This window comes from Cucumis melo, chromosome 8, assembly GCF_025177605.1.
Source record: "Cucumis melo cultivar AY chromosome 8, USDA_Cmelo_AY_1.0, whole genome shotgun sequence".
NCBI classification, from domain to species: domain Eukaryota; kingdom Viridiplantae; phylum Streptophyta; class Magnoliopsida; order Cucurbitales; family Cucurbitaceae; genus Cucumis; species Cucumis melo.
This window is the reverse complement of record NC_066864.1, coordinates 18,519,492-18,532,367: the sequence shown is the minus strand read 5'-3', so window position 1 is coordinate 18,532,367 and position 12,876 is coordinate 18,519,492. Positions and strand designations below refer to the sequence as shown.

General features: G+C 30.7%; 1 long non-coding RNA gene across 1 annotated transcript; it reads left to right on the top strand.

Moving 5' to 3' along the window:
• Nucleotides 1-6,519: 6,519 nt before the first annotated feature.
• LOC103486157 (uncharacterized) lies at nt 6,520-9,669 on the top strand. The gene is made up of 6 exons (XR_537043.2): nt 6,520-6,722; nt 6,982-7,094; nt 7,521-7,615; nt 8,059-8,156; nt 8,275-8,376; nt 9,228-9,669. It is a non-coding gene; the product is annotated as an uncharacterized LOC103486157 (long non-coding RNA).
• The last annotated feature ends 3,207 nt before the right edge of the window (nt 9,670-12,876 follow it).

Below are 12,876 nucleotides of genomic sequence, written 5' to 3'. Positions count from 1 at the left end.
ACCTTTTAATTCCTCTTGACCAGTGCAAACCAACTTAAAAACCAGAGGATGTCTATATGAATTCAATCTGTCCAGAAATTGAATTGAGCTTGATGTTCTCTATCCTCTTTACAAATCCACTCTCAACATAGATATGAAGCTGAAGAATCAAAAGCTGATGAGAAATGAGAGAAGAATGCTTGACGGTGGAGAAGAAGATTGAATAAAAAAAAATTGCACCGAATGTAGTATTTTCATTTCCTAATTTTCCTTAAATCCTATTTTCCTTAATTCCTCCTTAATTCCTATTTCAAATAACTCTTCATCTCCCTATTTGATATCTCTGCCTGCCTATTAGTTTGAGAGTGGTATGGAGTGATCACCCTATGATGCAAAACATAGTTCCTCAAGAGAGCTTCAATAGTATGATTATAGAAGTGCATGTCCAAGTCACTGATATTAGCATGAAGCACTCCATATCTATAGAAGAGCTTCTTAAAAAAGCCTGAAACTACAACAGAGTTGTTTCTCTTAGTGAGGATTTCCTTCACCTACTTCGGAACATAATCCACAGACAACATAATATAATGCCATGGTATTTCATTTTTCTTAGAAATTGATCTATATCTCTATCACTTTTCACAAGAAATAAAAGTATATGCATCAACAAATAAAGAATTCTAGGACAGAATACAATCTGAAACTTTACAGGCACTCTTTTTTTTTCTTGGCAAAAATGATCTCCCCAAGCTAACTTATGATAAAAAGTAACAGTAGGCTTGAATTCACAATCAGACTTGCATTGTCTAATAATTTGATTAAGACAAAATTTCCACTGATGGGGAGGGTCCCAAACATAATATTTCATGCCATTACAAATTTTAGATTTTTGTTAAGAAGCCATATCATATGAGAATTGACATGTTTCGAGGGAGTTTACTATGTCAACATACCATGGTATAGAAAGGGATACTTAGAAAAGATGCTCATTAAGGAAGTCTGCTCTTAGTGGGACATTGCTACAACCCCCTCCTAGACTATCTTCTCTAAGCCTAAGTGACGTCATAAAGCCAATAAATATTACCCCTCCTCTAAGCAACACCTGTTGACCCTTACCTTAACTACTAAATTATACAAGAATGCACAGTGATAGCCATAAAGGAAAACACACGAAATAACTATATATTTCAGCAGTGCCACTCATACTACAAACAAGTAAAATAATCAGGCTTAAGTAGAGAAACTTATAAAAACCATAAACAACATCTATAAAATTCTTAAATACACACAAGGTGTAACTATACACAAATTGGATACATGATTCAATGTACAAGATGCACTAAGATAGAAACTAAAACTCTGAAGCAAATAGGTACCAATAAGTCAGGCTCGGAGACCACGATCTCTAATTGAAAACAATTGTGTAAAAAAAGTAAATGATCGTGTAAAAAAAATAAAAGATTGTATATAAAGAATCTTAAAAAAATCATTTAGATTGGAGTAACCAAATGTAAACAATCGTTTAAAAAAAAGTAAACAATCATGTAAAAAAAAAGATCGTGCGTAAAAGAATCTTGAAAAAAAAATCATTTGGATTAGAGTAGCCAAATGTAAACGATCGTGAAAAAAAAAGTAAACGATCGTATAAGAAAAGTAAACGATTGTGTAAAGAAATCTAAACGATCATGTACCAAATTAAAAAAAACATTTAGATTTGGGTGGACGATCGTTTAACCAAATTTAAACATAATCAAATTAAACGATCGTGTAACAAAATTAAACGATGGAATTGAAACGATAAATTGTAACCATATTTAAATGATCGCATATCAAACAATAACTAAATATAAACGATCACAGATATATTACGCGCGCATTGTTGACGGCGTGGTTGACGAAACATTTTTGGTATTTTACACGATAGGTCTCTGAACTTTTTTTATTTTTGAAATTGTTTTATAGAGTATTTTACCGATTTTTTATATTTTTGAAAAGACCCAATAAAAATTGTGAATCCATTTTCAAATTTTTATAATAAAAATGTTACTAATTACAAAATGTTTAAACGATAACAATTAAATAACGTTGGCACTAAAGTTAAGATTCACGGTAGATACATTGATTAAAATTGGACAACTTAAAATATATAAAATAAAATTAAACAAACCTGAACTAAAATGATATTATAACCGATTATTAAAGGATCCACTTTAGATTAAAATATATACTCGATTCATCTTAAATTTACAAGAATTTTCTAACTTATTAATTTCTTACGGTTCTCAAAATTACTCTAAACTTATTAAGAATCTGCAACTACATCCTCATCTAGATATATTGGTTGAAATAGAGTTAATGATCTATTAACGTATCATTAAATCTAAGTTCTATAAAATATTTTATCAGACGTGACTTTCTTTTTTATATTGATTGACGTGTTTGTTCTAATTAAAATTCTAGCATGAAGAACGTATACAAATTAGAGGTCCAACATTTGTATCAAGTATGATGTCTAAGTCATAAAATAATAAAATATCAGATAAAATTATTATTCATATTAGGGACTATTTTTCTTTTATAAACATTAGAGATTTGAAGTATTACAAAAAAAAAAAAAAATTGTAAGAACTAATTGTTATCGATTATCGAAAACGAAATAGTTATAAAATTAAAAGTATGAGATCTTAAAAAGATATTGTTTTTAAAACTAGTTAAAACCCTAGAAGAGGTCTTCTAAAAAATATAACAAATCGACAAAATATTTACATTGTATAGAATAATTTTAAAATTGGGAAAAACTCATAGACCCACCTTGGAAAATACCAAAATTTTTCCATTAACCACGTCGTTCCCCTTCAACCACGTCGTCAACAACGTGCTTGGTACACGATCGTTTAGATTTGTCTACATTTGTACATGATCGTTTAGATTGGAGTAGTCAAATCTAAATGATTTTTTAGGATTATTTGTACAGGATCGTTTAAATTTGGCTATTTTTTTTACACGAACTTTAGATTTTGCTGTCTAAATCGTTATTTTTTATTCCAGTCTTTTATATTTAGTACACGATCTTGAACAACCAAATAAAAAAGTTTGAAAAAATAGATCTTTTATATTTGATATACGATGAACCAAATAACACTGTAGAAAAAAAAAGAAGAAAAGAAAAATTCGATGAAACAGACGAAGATGGAAGAAAGGAAAAAAAAGACGATGGAACAGACGAAAGAGGAGAAGAAAAACAATGACAAATTTGGAATATTTAAAAATTGGTTAACTTTATGGGTTTTGATATACGGGTCGTAAATATTTTACCGCTTTATTATATTTACGAAAATCTTTTCTTATAAAATTGGCTAAAAACTATTTTATATGGGAACTAACTTACTTTTTTAAATTAAGTACACGTAGATGTCATACCCTAAATAATTTTAAAAAGGAGAAATTATCAATTTATACCCCTAAACTTCTAAACTTTGGGTTTGTATTATTTTAAATCTTAAATTAATAATGATATTAATTTAAATCCTTAACTTTTAAAATTGTATCAATTTTAATTCCAAACTAATAAGTGTAAAAATTTAGATATTAAACTTTTACAGATGTCTCGGTCTAGAACATGAACTTATACAAATGATTTAATTTAAACCATCTATTAAGTTTTACTTAGACAAACTTTTAAAGTTTTAATGTTTAATAAATTGATATATATATATATATATATATATATATATGAAGGATTTAAATTGATTTATTCATTAAAGTTTAAGATTTAAATCGATAAAACTTTTAAGTGTAAGTTGATATAATTCTTAAAATTAATGTTTAAATTAATACTAAGTTTAAGAGTTAAAGTGGTGCAACCCAAATTCAGATTACAAATTAATATTTGCCGAACAAAAATTCAAAGGATGGATTGTCACCCTCACGAGAGTTTAGGGACATCAAAGAGTTTCGCATTTCGTAGAGAAAAAGGTGGAGCAAAATGTGTGGACACAAATTTTTGTAGTCAGTTCATAGTGTAAAGGAAGTTTTGTGTGGACATACATTTTGCTGTCAAATCATGAGTTATAATTAAAGAAACTAGAAAACATGGTCAACTTGTACACCCTTTTTTCCTTTATGAAACGATGTCGAAAATTTTACCTAATGAGATCAATTTTCTTCTTAAATTTGTAATTTCATAATACTCAACCTTAGAGTTAGTTAAATGACACGATATTTATTGATCATATAATTTTGTTAAGGAGTTTCTTAAAAAATATGACAAATCGATAAAATATTTATATTGTATATAATAATTTTAAAAACGAAAATAGCTCATAGGTTCAATACATTGACTGTGAAAAAAACTCCCAAACCTCAGCAATTATTTCTCTTTGCATTCTTCACTCTCTACGCTATGAAAAACAACCCTTATCAGTCGCTCCCTATTATGAGGTGTTAGAGTCCACACTTCTAACCCTCTTTGAATCCTATAACATAACAAGGAAGATTTCATGGTGGTGTCTTTGTTCTTTATGAGAAATTTGAGACGGTTCATAAGTAACAAGAAGAGAAAAGTGTGAAGAACGAAATCTATAAGGGTAAGTTCTCTTCTACCTTCATCCTTCCTCACTAGAAGCATGTTTATGGTCAATATTGTGATGTTTATCGTTGTTAAAATATGATTAGCTTACTATTTTTTGATTTTGATAAAATTGAATTTCATTTTGCATAGTGATCATATGCTTTCGAGGGAGTTTGATTATGGTCTTTTTAGGTTGACTAATTAGATCGAGTTTTTTCTTGCTGCTCTCAAGTTTATCGAAAGTGATGGAAAAACGAAACATGCGTAGCAAAAGTACGGATGGAAAAATACTCTAAATCTATCTAAACTAATTTAGAAGTTAACATGCTTAAAAATCCCTAATTACATTAATTAGAGTTGAGAGAAATACTTACCTTTGAGCCTCTCGATCCTCGATATCTCCTTATGAACACGACGGGACCACCACTAGTATTGACTCCCTATTCTTCAAACTTAGAATCGGATTGTGGGACCCATTACGTGAAGAAAAATATGAGAGAGGGATGGAAAAATGAGGAAGAAATTAACTATTTGGTTAAGTGAGAGAGGTGAGAAAAAATTTGTTAAAATTTTGAGTAATATCTCAAAATTCTCCAAAAGTCAAATAATTTCGAAAACCCATTTTTATAAAAACATTACATGCATAATGCATGAAAGAATTACTCCAAAACTCAACATCTCATTCTCCACTTAAACTTAATGGGCTATATGTTTACATCATATGTAAGCACTTGGACACTATGGTCATTTGATCAATTAAGTCAAAGTCAAACTTTAACTTTTTGAAATCAAAAGTCAATATTTTGACTTTTACCATTTTGTCTGCCTCGACTAATTCCTGTTAGGTTTATGTCCTAAAACTCGTAGATAGTAAATATAATCCATTGATCGTTATTAATAAAGTGTTTTATTATTATAATTTCAATAAGTGTCATTGATTATATTATTAGTTTTGTCTTAATAACCAAATCCAATAAAAGAAAATTCCTAAGTTGTTTGATGAGTCTTGAACAGTATGTAGAGACATACGGGGATCAATGTTCAAGGTCAACGTAAAGGGTCTATAGTATAGGGTTAAGGTTGGGTACCTTATCCTGGTAACACTATGGATATGGCTCACTTTGTATTTGATACAAGCACATTGATGCATTCATGTATGAGACATACGAGTGAGGGTATCCTATGCAATGAGTTTGCATAAGACCAGACCACGAAATAGTAATCATTAGATGTAACTCTGTTAACTAGTTGGGTTTCTATTTCATTAGGATGACCTAGGTAACTTAGTCTTAATCCTGAGTGTATTATGAACTCCTGTTTGTGAAGGATTGTCCTTTGATTTGTACGGGTGAGAGTGGCCAGATTGCCGACTCAATATGCTTATCATTTTGGGGACAAGACTGAGTATGGAGCTAGGAACATAATCACACAAGATGGAATTAACTCCTTCCCGACTTTAGGGTAAGTATACAAGTGTTCCCTTAAATGGTGTCTCCGAGACTTGAACAAAGGGCCCTACCCTCTCTATGGCACGAGAGGGGTTTCTATTTAGTGGTTGGACCATAAACAGGTTGTTCATTAGATGAGCACTAGTATTTAAGGACTAGAAGTAACCCAGAGGTAAAACGGTAATTTACACTACTACAAAACTGGGTTTACTTGACGCTTTTATAATTGATATACTTGATGGTTTTAATAGAAAGAATAAGAAAGAATGAAAAAACCGTCAAGGTTGTTTAATAAAAACTATCAAGTAACATAAAAAAACGTCAAGAATAAGAAAGAATGAAAAAACCCATAATTTTTGTTTTTTTCTTTTAAATACTTGACAGGTTAAAAGTGTCAAGATTATTTTTAATTACTTTACATTTAAAAAATGTCAAGTAATATATATTTTTCAATATTTTAATTAAATTTTTTCATCTTTTAATTTTACTTTCACAAATTTCCTATGTTTCCCCCAAATTTTGTAAAAGAACCCTAACTTCCCCCCTCATATTTCTCTTCTCAGTCGCAAGCCCCCATTCATTGAAAGTCGTCGCTGAAGACGTTGCATTCGTCCATCGCTGAAGACGTTACGTTCGTCCATCGCTAAAGATTTGGTGTGTTCATCCGTCGTCGTTCAGAATAGGTTTGTCCGCCGCCACAACAGGTTGTCTGTCACCGTTCACAGGTTTGTATTGTACATTTTTATGGCCTTTTAGTTTCAATTTTTGGGTACTTCAAAATCAGAAATGTGTTTGTTATATTTTAGGATCCATTGAAATGTTTGAAAATATTTTAGGATTTTCCTTCCCAAATCAATCTCCTTTAGTACTCCCATAATCAATCTCTTTCTTCCAATTTTTCGTTACAGAGAGGTTTCTTGTTTATCATGTCCAAGTATGGTATATGTTTTAATTATATTTTATGTTTTGTGTTTCTGTTCTAAGGTTGTTCTATTGCTTAGTTGGGTTTGTGTAATCTGTGGCGAATTTGAAGTGCTTTTGATCGTGTTCTATACACTTTTGAAGTGCTTTTGATCGTGTTTTGTACACTTTTGAAGGTAAGCTAGCAATTCTATTTCTTTTCACTGCTCTAGAACTTTTGAAGTGCTTTTGATCGTGTTCTGTACACTTTCTTTTGGTTACAACTTGTAGGGTAGAGTTAGTAAAAGGGCTTGAAATTAAAAAAAAGGAGAATATAAATTTGGTTAAAACTATTCTATCACTCTTCTTTATGTTGCTACTGCAACTTCTACTCCTAAAATTCATTATGGCATCTCTAATTTCCTCCTCTATAGCTTTTAAGTTCGATAGTAAGTAGTTCGGTAGGGGAATATTTATAGTTTTTTATTTTTCATGTCCTAAAGACAAAGTATCCTAATGGCATTGATATCATCTGTGAATCAGTTGGAGACTATATGTTTAGTTTGTGTTTGAATGCATTGGCTATCTATGGATGACTAATTGTCATTGGAATGATCTCACAGGTCAGTTTTTAGAAGCCTCCATCTTGTTGCTTTGTACTTGACTTTTGTTAATGGAACATTTCGACTATTGTGGTACTGTATTTCATTCTTGTGAAGTAAGTTTATACTTTTGTATTTGCTTTCAATATACTATTTCTGAATGAAAAAAAAAGTCTTCTTCATCAGAGCATGAAAAATTGGACTTTTATTGTCATCAGCATATCTGTTAGAAAAGCATTACAATGAGATTGGTTTATTTATTTTCTTCACAATTTATATCTGTTGAGTTAACAGATGGAATCAAAGTTTGAGGGTTTATTATACTAACATGAATATAGGCAGTTCTTTGCATTCATTATTTCATGTTAATGCTTAAGCCGCTTGACGTTCTGTCATTAAATTTGTCATCAAGTTGAATTTTTTATTCATCTCCATTAATCTATTCTCCATTGTATTAAGTATCCTAACTTATATTATGAAGTATTTTCATTATTTTCTCTTCCTTTTGGAAGTTTTATCCCAACAAATAATTAGCTATGTTTTCTGTTTATGCTTGCAGGTTTGAATTGGATATGTTGTTAGAGTCTATTAATGTAACATTCAAGCGGGTTGAAGACTTATTAGGAAAAACAATGGTATATTACTACATGTTTCGAGGTGATTTCTAACATTTTCAACTTTTATGTGTTGTCATATCACAACACGTGGATATCACTTTCTATCTCAATAATGAAAAAAAAATATCATTCTTATAAAATAAATGTTTCTTCTGCAGGTTGCCGTGTAAAAAATTGGAAGACTATGTAGTTATTGAGCATATTGGGAAGGGAGCATTTGGATTGGTTTTTCTTGTTTATCACAAGACTGAGAAGAAAAAGTAAGAAATATTTTTGAACTTATGTTCTTTCAGCAACTGCTTTTAAGTCCTTTAAATGAAAACCTTAATGTTCACACTTCCTTGTAATTATTGTAAAAAATGTGCTGATGCTTAGCTGTCTATTAAGTTGAGAGATCATAGTTAGTTTTCTATTGTTCTCTGTTGCTAATGGAACCCTAATCTTCATAACTAAAATGGCCCATTAAGATTTATAGATTTATACGCTTTTTTTTCTAGGCGTAGAAATGAAACAAATTTTTGGTCTTGTGGCATTACACAATTGTTCGACTTATTTTCGTGCTTCTCTCAATATTTACCTTCTTTCTAAATAGATATGTACTCAAGAAAATGATCATGGTTAGTTTTCTATTGTTCTCTGTTGCTAATGGAACTCTAATCTTTATAGCTAAAATGGCTCATTTAAGATTTATACTTTTTTTTCTAAGTCTAGAAATGAAACAAATTTTTGCTCTTATGGCAAAGCAAACAGAGAAGTTCAAAGACACTACCAACTAAGCGGTTAGTTTATTTAGAACCTATATCAACTATTTAACTGTTTGAAATACTGCTCATTATTCCCAAGATATGATCAAATTGACTCTGTTCTGCCTTTAAAATTTGTCAACTACAAATGAATTGGTAGTTAACTCAGAGGGTAAATTATGGAAGATGGAAGATTATAATTTAAGATATTGCACTCTAAACGAGTACTACATAGAGATCTTAAGGTAATTTTCAATTCAGGGATTCTCTTGCTCCTCTAACGTTTTCGTTTCAGCTATCTACTGCAAATGATTTTGATTCTTTCAATTTTGTTTACGAAATTGTTGAATTTGATGTTTTTGGATCAGTTTTGTTCGAGAAATCTAGGGCAAAGACTACTATGGCTCATAAGGTAGACCACGAGTATGACTATTTGTTCAAGATTGTTCTGATTGGAGATTCCGATGTTGGAAAGTTCAACATTCTTTCGAGATTTATTAGAAACGAGTTCTTCTTGGAGTCCAAACCCACCATTGATCTTTTGGGTTAGATAAACAAGTTTTTTTTATACTAGATATAAGTGAACTAGTTTTGTTGATATTTTATTGATAGTGGATATAGGTAAATTAAAAGACAAGTTTTGATATAGTATACCTTTAGGCTACACATATACTTTGTTTATATCGACATATAGATGGAATGTTTAGGCTATTGTTAGAAGTTTGGCGTGCACATATATATGTTGTAATGAAATATGTAATGACCAACTAATATATGTACGGTTCATTGATATATATGCAATTTCTTTGATGGAAAGTTTGAGTTGTTTTCAATTGTTCAATTAATGTGTATTTTATTGTTGTTGGACTTCAAAATAGGTGTAGGATAAATTATATATGAATATTTTAAAATATACAATTTTTCATTTAAAAAAAAATTGATAGTAAACAAATTCTTGACATGTCGAAAATGTCAAAAAACCTTATATACTTGATACCCAAAAACTGTCAAGTATAATTTCACTTGACGCGTAAAAACTGTCAAAAACAAAACCTACTTATTCTTGACACTGGATTACTTGACGCATAAAAGCTGTCAAGTATAGTTGTATACTTGACGCTTTTTACCTGTCAAGTATAATTATACTTGACGCTTAAAAACTGTCAAGTAAACCTCCCTTATTCTTGACACTGGATTACTTGACACGTTGAAAAGCGTCAAGTAAACCAATACTTGACAGGTAAAAAGCGTTAAGTAAACCAAGTTTTGTAGTACTGTTGACCCAGCTGATGTTACGAACACTTGTGAAGGACTAACTTACTGATAGTTGGTCTATATCCATGGACACAGAAATATATCTACGGTGAGAAGAGTTTAGTTGTGAGTCTTTAGTGGAGTGTACACACAGTTAACGAATATTGATTAATGTGGTTAATGAGTTTAGCCAATTAATCTCATATCGTTGTAGCTTCTCATCTGTAGGTCCATTAGATCCCCTTCCTAGCTCGTAAAGGGTAATGAGATTTATTTATATTGGTTGTAATTTGAAATGTTCAAATTTAGTTTGAGAATTAATATAATGCATGGTGATACATTATAATATAAAGTTTATTTTTTAATTAGACTTTATTACATAAATTTAATTTTTGAATCATCAAAAATTAAATTATGGATTCAAAAATTAAATTATGAAAGAATAAAATATTTGAATGAGTTCAAATATTAGTTTAATGTGAATTAGATACATATTAAAACTATAGGTTAAAATTTAATGTGTATGTGATTATGTGAGTTCAGTGATTCTGAAGACTCTCCAATTCTCTCTGAAGAATTTTTTCTCTGTAAAAAAAAGATTCCTCCCAATTGGTTTCCACAAACCATCTCAATCAGATAATAGGAAGGTTTCCAAGTGGTGGTGTTCCCTAATTTGGAGTTTTATAGATACAAACACCTCAACGATCGTAAGTTTCCTTTTCTTTCTTCTTCTATGTATTTTTTTCTTGAATATGTGTTTAGCCATAATTAATTTAAATTTTACCAATATATTGGTATTTTTAGGTTCCAATTAAAATTGGGTTAAGGTCTCTGTAATTGTTCCGTTGTGCTAAGGGCACTTTCATCCCTTCAATTCGTATCAGAGTCATCTCAATTTTAATGGAGAATTTTAAAAATTTTGCATTGGTTACGTGAGATTTCTTGCATTATGAATGTCAGTTTTGCAATTGAATGTTTACTGTAATTTGGCCATCGTTACAGCTTTTTTTATTTGATTAAATGGCCCCTGCGTTTTTGGGCATTTTGTGTTGTAAATCTGTAATTTAGAGCCCAGTTTTTGGATTTGGGGTGTTTTTCTGAGTTTTTCGACACCAAATTCGTCCAAAACGGACAATCGAAAGTCCATCAACGAGGAATTTTTCGATTCTGTATGGAAAACGAAGTGAAAAAAAAATTCGCGTCTGAAGGTTGAAGAAGGTTTTCAATTCTTCACAGGTTGTTCGTAACCTTGATTGGATCAAAATACCGTTTTACACCTGAGACTACATCTTGTTCCTTAAGTCCCACCAATCCACTATTGAACAATTGGTTCAAGATCCAACCTATAAACCAAATTCCTCTTGGGTCAATGAGAGGGTATAGGATCCCTTGTTTAAGACTTGGATTTAGTTTTTAAGGGAACAACCTATATACTAACTCTAAAATGGGTAGAAATGAATTTCGTCTTGCACCCTATGTCCCTAGCTATCCATCTGGTCTTACCCCAGAAATGAGAGGCTTACTGGACCAGAGCCGTTGAGTTGCCATCACCTATGTAGATCTAAGGATAATATCGTTTGAACAGAAGTTTATAGTTAGTTCAGGATTAATATTAAGTTATATGGTTATCATAATAGAAATAGTCAATTTATAAAGTCAATGGTGTTATAACTTAAAAGTGATTATTTCATGGTTCCAGTCTTATGTAAAATCTTTACATTGGATGCACCCACTTCTATGTCTCTACACGAACGATTCAAGATCACATCGTTGTACTAACTACAGAGTTGGCTGCATCCATAGTGTTCACAGAATAAGGTGTCCAACCTTATTTGTACACTATAAACCGTTTGGGCTATAAACTCGCACTTGATCCACATTTATGTCTCCACATAAAGTTCAAGTCTACATTAGATAGTCTTGGGACCTTAGTTAATTGAATTCAAGATTATAGTATTCTATTTTTACTAGTAAATACTTAATAACTACTTTATTGAATATAATATAATTTTAACCACAAATTACGAGTTTTAGGATATTCCAACAGAAAGATGCATTAATGCTAAAGTTGTTAAAACTATTACTATCTATGAAGGCATTCTTAACATTATTTCTCACAATATTCGACCGGTTGTTATGAAATCTGATTAACCTCTTGTCCATTCATCCTAAAGAATCTAAATTCCTGTTTCATTTAGAAGGTTTAGTTGTATTCACGAATTGGTGGGTGATGTTTCTTTCACCCATGTACGTTGTTGGAATAATGTTTTGGCTCATTCCTCGGCTCAAATGCATTGGAAGAGCATATTTCCTCGTTTCTTCTGACTTTGAAGGGTTTGGACCTCTTTTTTCTCTTGATGTAATTTTGTACTTTGTTAATGTTTATTTTATTTTTAAAAATAAAAAATTATAATTTATGTCAACGTAAACATTATTTTTTGGATAATAATTTAGATTGAAGCTTCAAGGTAAGTCTTTTCCCTTTGGAAGAATAATATATTAATTTCACTATTAAAAACATGACCATTAATTGAAACAATGGCCATCAACAATTTATTATTTGTCTCAACTTCTTAACTGCAATGTCATGTTAGGCTTTGAGCTGGCATTTGGTCTCAATCTTTTCATAAATGAGATGGTGAGAGTTAGAAAGAGATATCAGATGGATAAAAACCTAGAACTCCTTTTCAAAGAGCACTTTTTGAGAAAAGCGTTTTTCCAATGAAAAAGAAACAACAAAAGCTCTTCACTAAAAGCACTTTA